The following is a 17,723-nucleotide window of genomic DNA, read 5'->3' on the forward strand; positions in this document are numbered from 1 at the left end:
TTATAAGGAACTAAGTTAATTTATAAAGAAATAACGCAAATAATCATGTATCTAATATCTAATAACTATTTGGAAATACATAAAATAATACCATAGCACTTATTAGTAAGTAAAATATCAATTTAGTATCTTAAAACAACATGGATTTTATAAGATCAAGAAAAACGCAAGAAAGCACGTGTTCTTTTCTGTTTTTGTTTTTGGGCCACATCAGGTGATGCTCAGAGGTTACTCCTGGCTCTGAGCTCAGAAATCACTCCTGGCTTGGGGTACCATATGGGATGCCTGGGATCGAACCCAGGTACATCCTGGGTCAGATGCCTACAAAGCAAATACCCTACCATTGTGCTATGGCTCTGGCCCCTGCATGCTTTTTTAATTTATTGTACAGTGTCTAGGAGGACCTTGATAATATAATAATGCAAAAAACAATGCATATAAATTAATAACATATGTAAGTTATTTAAATTCATAGTTATATGTATAACTACAATTACATGAAATTTAAAATTCTACTGGGCTTGAACAAAGGCCAGTAGGAGGAAAAAAAATAATTTAACAAGAACGTATTATATAATAGGAACACACAAAGCCAAGTACATTTATATGCTTAAAAATAAATGCTGAAAGATAATATCATAAATAATATTACTGTATTATATAAAACATAAGATTCTTTTCTTTTGGTGTGGGTAGTTTGGACCATAGTTGGAAGAGTTCAAGATTTACTCTTGACTCTGTGTCTCTATGCTCCTGAAGTGTTCAGGGACAATATATGTTATCAGGGACTTAAACAGAATTAACCAATTGCAAGGCAAACACCTTTATCACTGTACAATTCTGTAGCCTGAAATACCTAAGATAAATAAAATATATATAATTGCCATAATATAGAACACAGACATGTATATAAAAGTTATTTTAATTTCTAAGTGAAATCAAACAAAATACATCATATTTGAATTTATATTTTCATGATATTTAAATAGGATTAGTAAATGATAATACAGAATCAACCAAAATAAAATTTTATTCACTGGACTTTATCACAATTATAAACTTATCTTTAAAATATAATATTGCAGGGACTGGAGTGGGTATGTGTTTGCCTTCCATAGGGCCAACCCAGGACAGACCCAGGTTTGATCTCCTGCATTCCTATGATCCCCTAGATCCTGCCAGGAGTGATTTCTGAACACAAAGCCAGGAGTAACCCCTGAGCACTAACCAGTCTTCCCCAAAAACCAAAAAAAAGGACAAAAAATATCATATTGCACAAATATTAGCTAGCAAACCTGAGATAAGAAAATATGCATAATTTACATATATAACAAAGGAAATGTATTGAAGGTAAGTATACAAAGATTTGTCCAATTCAATTATAAGAGAAAAATACACTACATAGTTAAAATATGAACATATATGAATAGACATTTTAAAGTACATACATAATACATATATGCATATAGAAGTATTTATATCATCAAGGAAATGAAAACAAAATGCAATGTGACCATCTACTAATTCCAATAACTAATTCTGAGAGATCCAGGAAAATAGCTCAAAAGACTGAAGCTTTTGATATGCAAGGAGAAGGCCTGGTTCCAATCATCCATACCATATAGTCTACTAAATTCCAATGGAGCGAAAGCTAAGCCAGGTGTTACCCCTGAACACAAGTGTGCGTGGCATAAAATTAAACACAAAAGAAAAAAAAAAGTTGACCATATAAGTATTGGCAGAGATGCAGTGACTTAAATGCTTATACACATTTTACAAGAGTATATCATTATAACTATTTGATGTTTCTCACCAAATTCAATATTATTCAAGCATTTAAGTCCTGAATCTAATTCATTACTAGGTATTTATTCAAGACAAAAAGGAGGGGCCGGAGAGATAGCATGGAGGTAAGACGTTTGCCTTTCATGCAGGAGGTCATCGGTTCGAATCCCGGCGTCCCATATGGTCCTCCCGTGCCTGCCATGAGCAATTTCTGAGCCTGGAGCCAGGAATAACCCCTGAACACTGCCGGGTGTTACCCAAAAATCACAAAAAAAAAAAAAAAAAAAAAGACAAAAAAAGAGCCAGAGTGATAGCATAGAGGTAGAGAATTTGTCATGCACTTGGCCAAACCAGGAATGGACCCGTGTCCTATCCCCAGAATCCCATTCCCAAGCCTGCCAGGAGTGACTTTTGAGCACAGAGCCAGAAATAACCACTGAGCAACATCAGATGTGTCCTCCCCCAAAAAAAAATTAAAAAAAAATAAATTTACAAGCATCTCTTGGGGCTTGTAAAAGATTGTTCTTCAAAATTTTATTATGTGACATTAAAATTGTCATTAACTATTTAAAAATGTCTTGTCTGTTATAAAAGTAGTCCACAACACTAGTGTGACACTTGATTTACACAACATGGATGAATAACAATATAAAAATTCAGACAAAAATGAACATAAAATATTTAGTACTTCTATATTACATTATAGTTGACTTATGGCAATTGCTGGTTAAAAATTGGGTACAAAGAAGTAATAGGGAGCTTTGGGGGAGTGATATTTTATTAGTTATGCGGATAACATTTCTAGAATCATATTAGTCTATAAAACTAAATGGAATATTTCAGTGTTAATTATGGTGATCACATTTTTAGGAACCTATTAGTCTGCAGAATTAAACTGGGTACAGTGCATTGTATGTAAACCACATCTCAATAGCAATTAAAAATAAAGCCAAAATTGTGAAATAGCTAATAATATATGCCACTTGAAGAATTGTTTGCATTATCTTAAAAGAGAATGTAATCTTGTGGTGATGTATTTCAAGGATCAGTTGCTGTAGTTCTATTACCAAATATCCAATTAACTTGGGTTGTGACCTGTACAAAATCACTTTAGCACTTTGTTTCTAATGTCTTCCTTCCAATAAAAGAAAAGCATTTTAGTCTCAAAAATAGACTGATAATTTTGTAGTAATTTAAGTCACAACACGTATTGTCAGCTTATATAAACCCTTTGCACACAAATATGTTTGGGGAAACAGACATGATAAAGTACTGTTCTTCATATGGACTTAGAGAACAACATGTAAAGTTAAAGAATAAATTAGCATGAAGATTTTACAAGGAAAACTTTAGAATTCATCATACTTTGTTATAATTTCTTTAATTTAGATATTTCATTGATAATGTCCTCTTGACTGTTCATAGATGAAAAAATTTTATTTGTCCATTAACTAATGCAACTATTATAAAATTTATTACTCTACATTCTACAATTGTATCTGACATGCATTTTTATTTTCATGAAAGTTATAACAAGGTAGAAAAATAGTTTTATTGATGCTTAAAAGGAGATAATGTAGAAATGAAACAATTTAAATTTTCATGTGGAAAAGCAGTATTTTTATATTTGTTATGAAGACAATTGGATAAAATAAACTCAACATATATTTTAAAGTGTAAAAAATTACTTGAGACATTTCTTGTGTTTTCTGAGTAATTATATAAATTCTGTTTCATTTTATTTATTCCTACCTTTTCTTCTCCTGTCTTACATAACCATCTTTTCTTTTTACTTGGAAAACTGCAATTACCTTTTATCTAGTTTTCTTGCTTTCACATTTATATCTGCTCACTAACCACTTTCACTCAGCAAAACGAGATGTAATTTTAACATGCAAACTAGATCATGATAAATAGTGCTTATAATGAATTTTCAGAAAATGGAGAAAACACTCAAACCTATAATTTTTGAGGAAATAGTATGCTCTCCCTTGTGCTGTGGAACTTACCTATTATGTTTGCCTCCCAGCTCCACTGTTCAAGATATTTTACTTATTTTCATCCCCATTTCTTCATATGCCTAGGATGATGCACTACCAGGTGTGGCTCAAACTACATTCCTCCCAAAACCTCATATATAAAGTTTAAAATTTCATTCGACACTACATGAAAAACTTTCATTGTAACGTAAATTACTAAGTTTCTAACATTTTGAAATATTCCAGTGAAAAGGTAATATATTTATAAGGGAGCTATCACAATATTTGAAATTAAAGAGTTTTGGGTTTGGTTTGGTTTTTTATGAGGGGAAGGTATATAAGTATAAGTGTTTTTTACTTATTTGAGGCAGGGCTGGCATTACATGGTGTACCATGAATTTAATCAGGGTCAGCTGAGTGCAAGGCAAAAACCATGCTCTCTGCATTGTTTCTCCAGTCCCTTAATTCAATTAATTTTATAGCATATCTTGGTACATTACTTTAACTAGGTAAACCAAACAGATGAACTTTATATTAGGATTAAAGTCTCAATATAAGTTTATTGTTAAAAATAAAAAAAATGTTCCAAGAACTTAGTGACTAGGGTATTTTAGAAATATTCCCTCTGTGTATTGTCTCATTAAATGCATTCTAAATTGATATATGATTTAGTTGCAAGGAGATTCATTAGGCATTTGGCTTGGGGCCACTGACAAAATTTAAGTGCTAATCTATACAAATCTTTTAGATAATTTCATCCCTTGTTAAAGTGCTTAAGATTTGTAAGGTTAAATACTGAACCACCTTTTAAATAATTCTTGAAATTTGGAAAATAAAATGATAAAAATCCTATTCTCTGCAAGTTGCAATAAAAACAAAATATTGAAGTGTATATTATAAATATAGTTATTAATCTATTATGCTGAGTGAAATAAGTCAGAGAGAGAGAGAGAAAAAAGCAGAATGGTCTCACTCATCTATGGGTTTTAAGAAAAATGAAAGACATTTTTGCAATAATAATTTTCAGACACAAAAGAGAAAAGAGCTGGAAATTACAGCTCACCTCAGGAACCTCACCACAAGAGTGATGAGTTTAGTTAGAGAAATAACTACATTTTGAACTGTCCTAATAATGAGAATGTATGAGGGAAATGGAAAGCCTGTCTAGAGTACAGGTGGGGGTCGGGTGGGGAGGAGGGAGATTTGGGACATTGGTGATGGGAATGTTGCACTGGTGATGGGTAGTGTTCTTTACATGACTGAAACCCAAACACAATCATGTATGTAATCAAGGTGTTTAAATAAAATATATATAAAAAATAAATATAGTTGTAAATCATGAATTATAATTACTTTACTAGAGCATTTTCAAGTAATTTGTAAATTTCAAGTAGGTACCAGAATTCCCAAATCTATAGAGAATACTGGAAAAACATTAATTTCTGCACATTATATATTTTTCTAACAAAAGATTGGACTAAAATCAAAATGCATTGTGTCCAGACCTAAAATTCACACTCTGTGAAATCAAACGAATTTTCTAATGGATCCAGAGTACTTATTATCCTTTCTCCTGATCTGTGAATCTTATATTACATCTGTGATCTTTATGTTGTACTTATGAAAAGCTGACGCAGATGAAATCTTGTAAAAATTATTCAGGGAGAGTTATAGCAGAGAAAATGTCTTCTATGAACTAGATCAAACCATCAACATTCTAAGAATGCAGCAAGAATAAAAACATCTTGTTTGGGCCAGCGCAATAGCGCAGCAGTAGGGCGTTTGCCTTGCATGTGGCTGACCCAGGACAGATCAAGGCTGGATTTCTGCCTTCCCATTTGGTTCCCCAAGCCAGGAGCAATTTCTAAGCGCATAGCCAGGAGTAACGCCTGAGTGTCACAGGGTATGGCCCCAAAACAAAAACTAACAACAACAACAACAAAAAACAACCAAATATACATCTTGTTTAAAAGGTTCAAAGAGAATATTTTTACCTACTTTCTTTTTTTTTAATATATTTTTTATTTAAGTAACATGATCATAGTTGGGTTACAGTCATAACCAGAACACCCCCCTGCACCAGTGAACAATTACCCCCTCCCCCCTTCCCATCCCCTGCCTGTATTCGTAACAGGCATTCTACTACAGTTATTTGTTTTTAAATTCAGTTAGTTGTATTTTTTTTTCCTTAAAGGATAAGAGTAAAAAATATAGTAAAGGTGTGATAGTGGCAATAGCCATTGTTTGCATTGGTCCAGAAAAATGGGAAAAATGGAAAAGAATCCTTGGCCTGATTACAAAAAAGGCTTCACCCCAGAAGTTAATTGGCATAAGACCGACTCTGGGTTCCAGGCATACCAGTCCGTCCAACTCGAATTATTCTCAAGGTCCCGGTGAAACTTTTTCACACTTTAGCTATTGTTGATATCAGATTTTATATTTAAAGACTCTGGATTCTGTGCATTTCTTTCATCGATGTCAGGCTGATGTGGAGCATCCTCTAGTTTCAGCATACCATTAAATGTGAAGCGATCTGCCCTGCATGCAGACTGTTGCTGAGTCATCTGGGTGTTGGGAGCACTCTTTGGAGTAAGTCAATGCCAAAGCAGTGGTAGGTCTTTCCTGGTATAGGTTTGGATCCTGGTAATGTCACAGACAGTTGTGGTTGTTTCCATAGATAGTATCCATTGTTCAGGTGTGTGGGGGAGATGCCCATTCTTCTGAGGCCTAAGCCAAATCATTATGCCAATGTTCAAGGTAAAAGGCAAGCTTTTTGGCCAAGATAAGGTGAAGATGCAGCCTCAGCTGCCCCCCACAGATTTCTCTCTCTTTCCTCCCCATTCCCAGGATTATTCCTGGACACCTGCTCAGAGTCCCAGCAAGTGAGTTCCCGTGAGGTGCAATTTAAAAGAGACCCCAGGCTTTCTTGTTCCTGCAAGGGGCTGGGGGTGGGTACTGGTGAACTTTCAACTTCCAACAATTAGAAAGCAAATGCCTCTCGGGGAGTCGGAAGCTTCAGCAGGCAACAAGGGGAGGACATGGCTCCATGTTCTGTTCGCTTGTCCAAATCACAGACCAAAGTGGTGTCTCGGAAACACCCCACTCCCTCTTGGCTATTTCTAAAACATAAAAGGACACGTATATCTCCTTTATATATTTCAGATGTATTCCCTTAACATCTATAACTCTTTTCGAACATCCTCATATAGTGACAATTTTGCTCACTGGATTTGTTATTTGATTGTTTGATTTCCCCCCTTTGAGATGTTTTATAAGCAATACTGGTAGAAGAGTATCTGTATAGATTTCATGTTTGAACCAAGTTACGGGGAATGTTGGGCTTTATTCGTCCGCCCCCAGATGCACCAACAATATCTTGTGGCATTGCTTCTCTTTTGTATAGGCACATTAAAATGGAAAAATAATACATATGCAAACAAGTTCTTATTTAATAGAAATGGGAACACAAATTTGGTAATGTAATTTTTACCTACTTTCATCTTGTAAGCCACCCACCATTTTCCAGTCTCAGGACTCTTCTGACCATTCTGTCGTATGGTGTCCTCCTCCTCCTTTCTCCATCAGGCTGCTTTTGGTCCCTGAAGTTAAGTCAGCATGCTGACCTCCAGAGCCATTCTTCCTCCCCAGAGCTGCTCAGAGAACCTCAGGACTTGACTGTTAGATATATGTATCTTATGTTCTAGTATGCATAAAAAATAAACAATGTTTCGTGGTCTATCTCTCTGATAGTTTACTTACTCTTCAGTTAGAAGTAAAAGTAAAATCTCTTTGATCTTTTTCTAAGACATGTTATATAGGCTTCTACCTAAATCTGTGCACCCCAAAATGCAGTTATCAGCTATTACCAAACATATTCAACTTTGAGTGCTAACCTTTCTCTTCTTAAAAGTAGCAGTATGCACACACAGACACAGATACAAACACTGTGCAGAAAAGTGAAAAACTGCTTTTTTTTTCGCCTAAGAGCATTTGTATGCATTTTGGAGGACCACACCCAATGATGCTCAGAGTTTACTCCTGTCTCTGAGCTTAGAGCTGACTCCTGGCAGGCATAGTGGGTCCAAACGAGGACCTAGGCAGGAATCAAAAATGTTGACCTCATGCAAGGCAAACACCTGCCTGCTGTACTATATGTTTATTTTGGCAAGCATCTGACCATAAACCAGTCCTCCTGCTCATATTTTCTCAATTGTTCTTGGGTATCATTACCATTCTAATGTGATATATACATATATCATATACCATAAATACCATATATATGATCATTCTATGTCTGTTTCCCTCTTATTCATTTCACTCATAAAACTATCCATGTCCATCCACATATATGTAAATTTCATTACTTCATTTTTCCTAATATTCTGTAGTATTTTATTGTGTAGATGTACCATAGTTTTTTTTACCCACTCATCTTTAATTATAGTTTCTGTGGGATGAGGGTCACCAAAATTTTGTTACTCTGAAAATTTCAGAGTTATTTTTTTACAGAGATATTGGCTATACCTTCATTATCAGATATGTTTTAGGGCAAACATTTTCTTACATATGTACCTTTTTATGGCTTCATAAGGCACTTCTTAATAGAATTTAAGTCCACATGGCAATTTTATTTCACAGATAATAATTTTTTAATTGTATCTAATGAACAGCACCAAATCTTAGGTCACTTACACTTTCTCCCATGGTTTCTTTGGTTTTATATATTTACATATCACATTTGGTATGAATAATTAATGTATGAACTATTTATGTATTATTTGTACTGACATCTGAAGTGCCCAGATATCTGTTAGATATAGAAAGGTGTTTCTGTAAAAGTATTTTCAGAGGAGATTAACGAATTTATCAGCAGATTTTCCCTAGGACAGGAAGGGCTTATTCAACCATGTGAAAACCTCAATAGAATAGCAATTAAGATGACCCTTTCTTGAGCCAGAAAATTTTTTCTGCCTATTGTTTATGGAATGGGGAGAGAAACATTTCCCCTTGTCTTTGAACTCAAAGTAAAGTACTTGGGCTCTTCAAGAGATTCAAATTAGTTTAACATTCTCTTTTTCTCTCTTATATATATCTCTCTCTATATATATATATCTCCCTCATACTTTCTTTTTTAATATATTATTAATATTATCTTTAAGCACCGTGGCTACAAATATGTTTGTAGTTGGGTTTTAGTCATTGAAAAGTATACCCCCCTTCACCAGTGCAACATTTTCGCCACCAATGCCCTCCATTCCCTATATTAGTGTTTCATCTCCCTGTTTCTTCACATTTTTCAAATGTACATCTCTCCTGTATTATTTTATGGAGTGCCTTTGGTAAGTGAGTTAGATCTTTGTTATGGACACGATGGAATGCTCTCCATAAGACTGAAGTGCAGGGCATGAGTATGCTTGCATGTGATAATTCCGAATTGGGGAATGGGTATCTCACTGGCTTAGGGAACTGGGATTCATCACATCAACAATCTTGGTGCTTTGACATTCACGTAGTATACTCAGTTATGCCTTCTACGCTAAGTAATATAGAAAAATATGAGGGAAATAGATCATGTATGTTCCTCCATATCTATTCAAATCTGGTACATAAAGAGTCATTTATAAACTTAGAATACAGTTTACCTTAAAATCAAGTTTTTGATACTGAGAAGTGAATGTTTTAGGTCTATTTCAAAATTACTATCTTTCTCCATTTTGAAAATCTTTGTTTCCTTTTGTAATGAGGTAGTGTGTCTTAAAATTATACTAACATTGTTGTTTTTTAGGTTTATGATGTTATAGCGGCAACCCACCAATTAAATGAATATTTTATATTTTCTCTTTCTTGTAGTAGTAGGAAAGTTTTTAATCTATATTTTCTTTAAAAAATAGAAGCCTTCTGGAAATTATCTCAGAGTTTAAGATATCTCCTAATTTACTTCTCTCTAGGATTTTAACTGCTAAATTCACCTACACCAATTCTCCATTACTTCTAAATGAGTTTACCTATTTTGGCACTAGCTCAGGTGGTTCTCTTCCACTTCTGTTTCTAATCTCATAAATTGTGATGCTCATTTATTAGTTTCTCTAATATCCAGAATGGCAGATCATTCACATGTTTTTTTTTTTTATTCAGGGGGTTGAGGTAAAGCTATAATCTCTTATTTGATTGCTATTTTGGTTATAAATGTGAGAATGACAATTCTAACTACCTTACTTATTTCTGACTTATTTCACTAGGAACTATGTCATATTTATGTTGTTGTTTTGCGACCACACCTAACTGTGCTCCAGGCTTACTCCTGGCTCTGTGATCAAGGATTACTCCTAGCCATTCTTTGAAGACCAATGTGGTGCCAAGAATAAAACCTAGATTTCTTCATGTATGGCAAGCTTGTGATCTGCTGTGCTACAATTCCGAAATCCTTGATTTTAATACAGAAATATTTTTATTTATTTCTATATTTATTTTAATTTTGGGGCCCAGCATGGCTTAAAGGTTTCCCCTGATTTCACACTAGGAATTACTCCTGTCAGTGCTCTAAGTCTAAATGGGATGATGGGGATTTAACCAGGTCAAGTGTTTGCAAGACTATAATACCACTCTGACCCCCAGAAATAATTTTAAACATAGTTTGTCACTGATAGTGATAAAGATGTTTATAAAACAGTTTTGCTTTTAGTAAAAATTTTGAAATGATAGTGAAGCCTAAGATTATATTACATATATAAAAATATAGTATAAATACACAGCTTGTTTTTTCTTTATAAAACTATAGGATTGCAATTTTTCTCCCATACTTACTGCTTTTTAATTTAAATATTAATTTTATTTTTAAACTTCACTTTAAATAATTGCATAACATTCTCTGGTATTTCCAGCTTAGATATTATTAACTAAACACTTACTATGGAAAAAGAAATACCATGCTAATTATCACTATCACAAAATAATTGTCAATTAATAGATTTATAAATGCCTTAAATATCTTTAACTGACGTCCTTATATTAAATACAAAGTCAAAAATATCACAAAGTTGAAGCAAAATAAAGCCTTTCAAGTTTTTGATTAGATAATTTTTCATTAGTGATTTTCTATTTATATTCTCATTATCCACTTGAAGAGAAGAAATATCAAAATTGTGATTGCACACATCAGTCTGATTGCATATGATCTGAAACGAGTCAAGGAAGTCAAATTACTAAATCAGCTGGTAGTGAATTGGGTTAGAGATAATAGATTTGACAAATTCTTCTCTCCTTCCTATTTATATGCCCATCAATGTAGGTAATACATCATGAATATGTGTCTTCTATTTAAAATATATAGTGTATTTAAAAACATATGTGAATAAATAAGTGCCTGAAAGACAGCTATATTCAATGGCCTCTCTTCCTTTCTTTCTACATATACAAGCCAAACAAGTCATGTCCTGAGTATTTTATTGGCTACTTTCACAGCCCCCTTGCTTTACTTCCATACATCATCAAACCCATGTTAGCATTAGCAGCAAGAACATGGGCTATCATACAAGTACAAAAAAACCAGCAGTAGGCAACTACATATTAAAGCTCTGAGAAAAGTCATTTCCAGGTATTTCTAGTATGATAGACAAACTAGGTCAGTTTTTCTCATTTGTCCTCTCTCCCAATAGACACAATTGAAGGTCAACATCTATATCAGAACATAGCTAGAAATAAAAAATACAGCAAAGAAGAAAACCAAGAATCTCTTTCTGAAATATATCATTTATTCAGTTAAGAAATCCATTTTGGGGGCATTGGTGATGGGACTGTTGCACTGGTGAAGAATGGTTTTCTTTATGTGACTGAAAACCAAATACAATCATGTCTATAATCAAGGTACTTAAATAAAGATACTAAAATTGAAAAAGAAAAGGAAATAAAAAAAGAAATTAAGGCTTGAAGAAACTAAAATGATTGTACTACAGTTAAAAATATATTCGTTTCTGGAGGCTTGCCAAGAGACAACTATAATAACATGAACCATACTTAGGATAAGCCCTCATCATAATAGTTCATCATAGAATAAGATCAATAATATTTGTTTAGGTCATCCCCGATTATATTTTCAAGGACTGGCTCATTTTCCATTGAGGCATGCTGTGAAGTAAGAGGGAAATGAGAGACTACATAGATCAATGTTTGGTGAAAGAAGGAAGAAGGGAAAGGGTGTAAAAAGCTGCTTTGTTTTATTAATCTTCTGTGCAAAGTAATGCATCATAGATAAATGCATAAGTTTCCTTTTGTTCTTAATGTTTTATGATAGTGAAATTGAGCTTTTCTCATGAACAGGAAATTCAGAAATGATATGGAAGAATTCTGACATGGTTATATAGAGTTAAATATAATGATCTATAAATCACTACACTCAAATAACATAATATTTATACTTTTATTAAACAACTGCAAGTATGATTAGTTAAGTAATTAGGTGTGTTCATAGGTCATGAACAATCTTGTCTAAAATGAATGAACTCATATTATGTCTCTCATTGGCACAAATACGTACAGCTACAAGATTTACAAAATGTGAAATAATTTTCTTTAAATCTATCCAGAATATGCTTGCTCCTCTGAAACAATGGTTGGAAATTTTGACAAATTCCATACTGTTTTACAATTAGTGTTGAGAACCACAACTAAAAAAATGGCGTACAATATACCACAAAGACAGGAATTGAATCCAGTTTCTCCTGCAACATCCCAGTTTCCTATTGTATTATGTTCTTACTTTAGACTCACATTTTACTGAGTATAGGAAATTTTAAAAACTTTCAGAAAAACATTGTGTCAACTTTAAATTTTGGTTGCTGTAAAACTTGAATGGTTCTGACCCTTTTATTTCACCTCTGAAAAAATAAAGCAAACAGAAAAAAATAGTACAATAAAATGACACTTTACTTAGCATACATTTTTATCTCATTTAATTTTATGGCAACTTTGTAAACCCTCTAAACTTTATAGAGCAATTAAACTATGTTCTCAGTCAGGAAAAAAATACACACACATAAAAGTGCAATAAACTAAGTAGTAATTTTCAGATACTAGGTTCATTTTTACTCTTTCAAGTTGAATGAGTATTTGTTAGGAAAAATAGTAAAGTAAGTAGTTTCTGCTGCAAATAAAGTTCATATTTTTGTTTTTCAAAGACATGTTAATATTTTTCTTATAAGAGATAAGGAAAGAGTTGCAAATCAGAGTTAAATTAATTGCGAATCTAAATGATATTTTACTATTGTTCCTCATTGAATTGCTGCTAATTTTGCAACACAGAGCACTGAATTAGACTGACTAAAATAAACTCCTATCAACATGATTTTTAAATTATAATAGAGTATTACCTAAAAAGCTAAATCAAATATTGCATTTGCTCAAATTGATTCTATTCGGAAAAGTACTTGAGAACATCTTGAGAGATTACTCAGTGCTTGACTGAATTTGAAATTTTTCTATCAGCCATGTAACAACATAAGTATAGACCAGTGGTTTTCAAGCACCTAAAGTCAAGATACAGTACTTGGGTCAGTAGTTAAAAACAGTGGTAGAGACTTTATAAATATCAATTCTGGACCAACATTTTCAATGACTTTTATCCACGACTACATAAATTGTGCATTTGAAAACATTTCTAAAACTAAATGTAAACAGTATGATTTGTGTAAAATTAAAATAAATTCATTAAATAATTAAGAATAATCTTTGGGGGAGGAGAGATAGACAACGGTAGGGTGTTTACCTCGCACACTGCAATCCAGTACTGACTGTGATCCCCTGTGTCCCATATGGTCCCTCAAGTCAGGAGCGATTTTTCTGAGAGCATAGCCAGGAGTAACCCCTGAGCATCACCAGGTGTGGCCCAAAATAAAAACAAACAAAAAAGAGAATAATCTATGGAAAAAAATTTCAGAAGCACTGTTTCATCCTGGGTAGAAGAAATCAGTGTAGTTCTTTCAATACTTATAAAGTATGACAATATAAGTAAGTATTGACATTTCTGTGAGACTTAAAATTTTTGTGGAGCTTCTTTTTTGTTTTGTTTTGTTTTGTTTTGTTTTGTTTTATGGGGCCACATCTGGTGTCTCTCAGGGGTTTCTCCTGGCTATGCGCTCAAATATCGCTCCTGGCATGGGGGACCATATGGGATGCGGGGGGGGGGGGGTGCAGGGAAGGCGGGACAGAAGATGAAGATTGAACTGATGTCCTTCCTTGTCTAGTGCCGGCAAGGCAGACGCTTTACCTCTCTGAGCCACCGCTCCAGCCCGGAGCTTGTTTTTTTTTTTTTTTTAAACACTTCATTTTATATATAAAATCTAACAAAGATTATTTTTAAGGATTAAACATCAATAGTTTAACTACAATAATCACCTTAGAGACTTTGATTCAGATAGTTCTTTTATCCTAGATATCAAATTTAATAGACTATAGGCTTAGAGAATAACTAATTTGAGTTTCTTTTAATTACATTAATTTTCTTCAAAATATAATGAGGAACTGATAGGTGTAAAACAATTACTTTTATTTTAATGTATATTTCTAATGTGACTGCAATAGAGTTAACATTAAAGTAATATATATCCAAGTTAGAAGTAAAAAATATTTTTGTTTGAAAACCTTATTTGTAAAATCTAACCTCACTACCTATATCTACATATTTCCACTTTAGATTATTAACTCAATTATAAAAATTATAAATTTCTATACATTCCATGACAAATTTTGGGGGGTGGCTTGGGCCACATCCAGTAGCACTCCTGTTCTGTCTTCAGGGGTCAAGACCATATGAGATGTGGAGGATTGAACTCAGGTTAATTGAGAGCAAGGTAGGACCACAACTAATAGTACTAACAGTTGTACTATCTTTCTAGCCCCTTTACTTAGCTATTTAAATAAATATTTATTTGTACTCTAAAAAGGAAAAAAGAGCTTAATGATATACCTTCCTTTCTCATCTTCCATGTGTTGTTGCCTTAGGAGATTTCTACTAATTCTATTTATTATCTTCTAAATATATAACTTTTTCTATATTAAATAACATCATGCCTCAATGGTTTAAAAATGAAATGCTAAATTTGAGTAGAAAGTATGTATCTTTTTTGCATAATTTCTTTATTGTTCTGAAGATCACCCATTCTATGTCATTTATTATGTTATACAAATTGCACATTTATAATCCTCTTTGTTGTTCGTTTAGCACTTTATATATTTCAAAAAAAAAAAAATCCTTCACCAGTGCAGCATTCCCATCACCAATGTTCCAAGAAAATATGTATTACCACATGTTTAATTTTCTCAAAATTAGAATTTTTGTTGTTGACATTTTGCAGCCAAGCCTAGATGTGCTTAAGGTTCAGGGCTTACTCCTTTCTCTGTGCTCTGTGGTCATTCTTGACTACGTTTGAGGAATTTGAAGGGGTGCCAAGGGATTGATCCAAGGCTGGCCACATGCAAAGCAAATGCTTTAATTCCCATACTATCTCTGAAGTTCTCTCATGTTTAACTTTGATATTATACAGATACTATTGTCTGAAGGCCCTTTTGGTTGATCAGGGACATTAGATAGAATGTGGCTAATATTTTAGCATTGGAGCAATAGTAGTATTATGGATAAGGTATTTATTTCTCTTGCAAACAAATAATCTGTTTGATCCCTGGCATCCCTTTAGTCCCGTAAGCCTTCCAGAAATGACCCCTGAATGATGCAGAGGAATATTAAAACTAGAGTACTACCAGGTGTTCAAAAACAGCCTACACACACACACACACACACACACACACACACACACACACACACACACACACACACACGGTTAATTTAAGCCAGAAATGGCAATTTCAAATGCTTGCTTCACAATAAAATGGCAAAGGTAACAACTAGATATGTACAGCTTGGAAAAGGATTGCCATATCAATATAAGCTACAAAAATGGGTTTGTACTTTGAAAAGTAAAATAAAATCTTAATAAATTCACGTACCTTATCCAACTATTCTGAAATTATTCAATTAACTTAGGACATTAAGAAAAATCATAAATATGGTTATTAATTCATACTGAAAGTTTTTAGTTTAACTTTTTACATGAAAATCCCCTGGGGTACTAATTTAATTGCATTCTCATTTAAATTGTTTGTATAGCACACATATGAGGTTTTTCTAAAAATTACTTTAAACCTGCCTGCCACACAAGAGGAAGCCATTTATACTTATTTCAGAATAATTATATGTTTATCATCTTATGTGTGCATCTAATTAACTATACATATTTAGCTCTAAAACTCTTTATCTACCTATCTATACATCTACTTTATGACTATGCCTAAAAATTCCATCTCTAGCTCTGTTTTCATAGCAGTTTATTTTCTCTAAGACATAATTACTGGAGGACACACATCAGGTCAAAATAATGGCAATACATCAAATCTTTATTTCTGTGGCTGTAATTGTATCCATATACTGTAAGAAATTCATCTTCTAAATTGTCTCAATTAGTTCAGGGATTGCTTTCCTATGGAAAGAGTATATTATATTGACACAAGGATGGACCCTTGACAGCAATGGCATTTGCAATTTTCTTCTTCCTGAGCTAAAGAAAAATGTCTCTTATTGCCAGCAATAACTTTACAGCTGCCAACTAACGCATTCAAAAGCCTAATATCCTTGTCCATTCTTATTTTTCCATTTCAGATATTTACTATTTAGGCCATTTTAAAATCATTATTCTGTTTTGGAATTTATAATCATACTACAGAAATTCTAATTTGGAAACAAAGAATCCCTCCCTTCCACAGAATTCATGTATAAAAATTTTGACTAGTACTCTTTTTAATGAATCTTAAAGAAAGGTTTTATATCTATTTGTTGGATGAATTTGAACCTTATAAGATTTCTCAACCTTAAATATAGAGTTGAATGAATTTAGGCAGCTGAATGAATTCAAGCTAGAGCTGCAACAACAAAATGCCATAAAGTCATGGATTAAACAATAGAAAGGAACTTATCACAGTCTTGAAAGCTAGAAATGCTGCCTTTGCACTATGACCTTCCACGATCCACTATCCTAGGGATCTATCTCTGTAGATTATTCTTCTTTTAAGGCTATCTGAGAGGATCGCATTTGTAAATTTTATTTGACACTATTCTCTACATTTCAGCATCTTCAAATAAATCCCCATTAGTTGTAAGGCTTCAACAAATGAATTTTGGGCAAGTACAATTCAGCCAATAGTATTGGTGGAAAAAAGTGAAGCTATTGATCAGAATTTAAAAACCTTTAGCAATTATAGAAAAAAGTTCTAGAGACCAAGTGTACAGTAATAATAATTTACTAAGTTTTTTTTATAAACTGTATGGCTTTTGTAGCTTCCCCCTACAGTTTGGGATTGAGCTCTGCAGACAATAGTTATTTGGAGACCCTCCAACTATGTTTCTGGAGCCAGTTGGCAGACTGTTTGCTCTGGATTTATGGTGCTAATGCAGTTTGAACAAAAAATTAGACCCTCTGCAAGGCAGAGACCTAGTTAGGGTCTTTAAATGAGACAAAAAAATTCATCTGAAGATTTCTTAGTTAAGAAAGAACAATTTGATGCTTGGTGCCTTATGTGTTGTCATGGCAAACTCTCACCCAAGGTAGACTTGAGAACATGAATTTCCCTTGGATATTGTAGCATTCCCTCAAGGCATGTGAAAGAGTAAAAGAGTGGCTTTAATTTTAGTCCATATATTGTGTCTACCTTAAAATAATTTTGTTTGAAAATTTCTAAAACACTTTTTTTTAAAAGTTAGCATCATTCAAGGGCAAGTTCCAGGGGCCAGTTGGTTTTGTTTGCCTCACCAGCCTTAGCCATCAAACAACTGAACTTGAACATTTTTCCAGATCTTAAAGAAATTCCCTCAACAGATTGATAAAATATCTAACAAGCTATTATTAGATATTAAAA

Source organism: Suncus etruscus, chromosome 4 (assembly GCF_024139225.1).
Source record: "Suncus etruscus isolate mSunEtr1 chromosome 4, mSunEtr1.pri.cur, whole genome shotgun sequence".
Lineage (NCBI taxonomy): Eukaryota > Metazoa > Chordata > Mammalia > Eulipotyphla > Soricidae > Suncus > Suncus etruscus.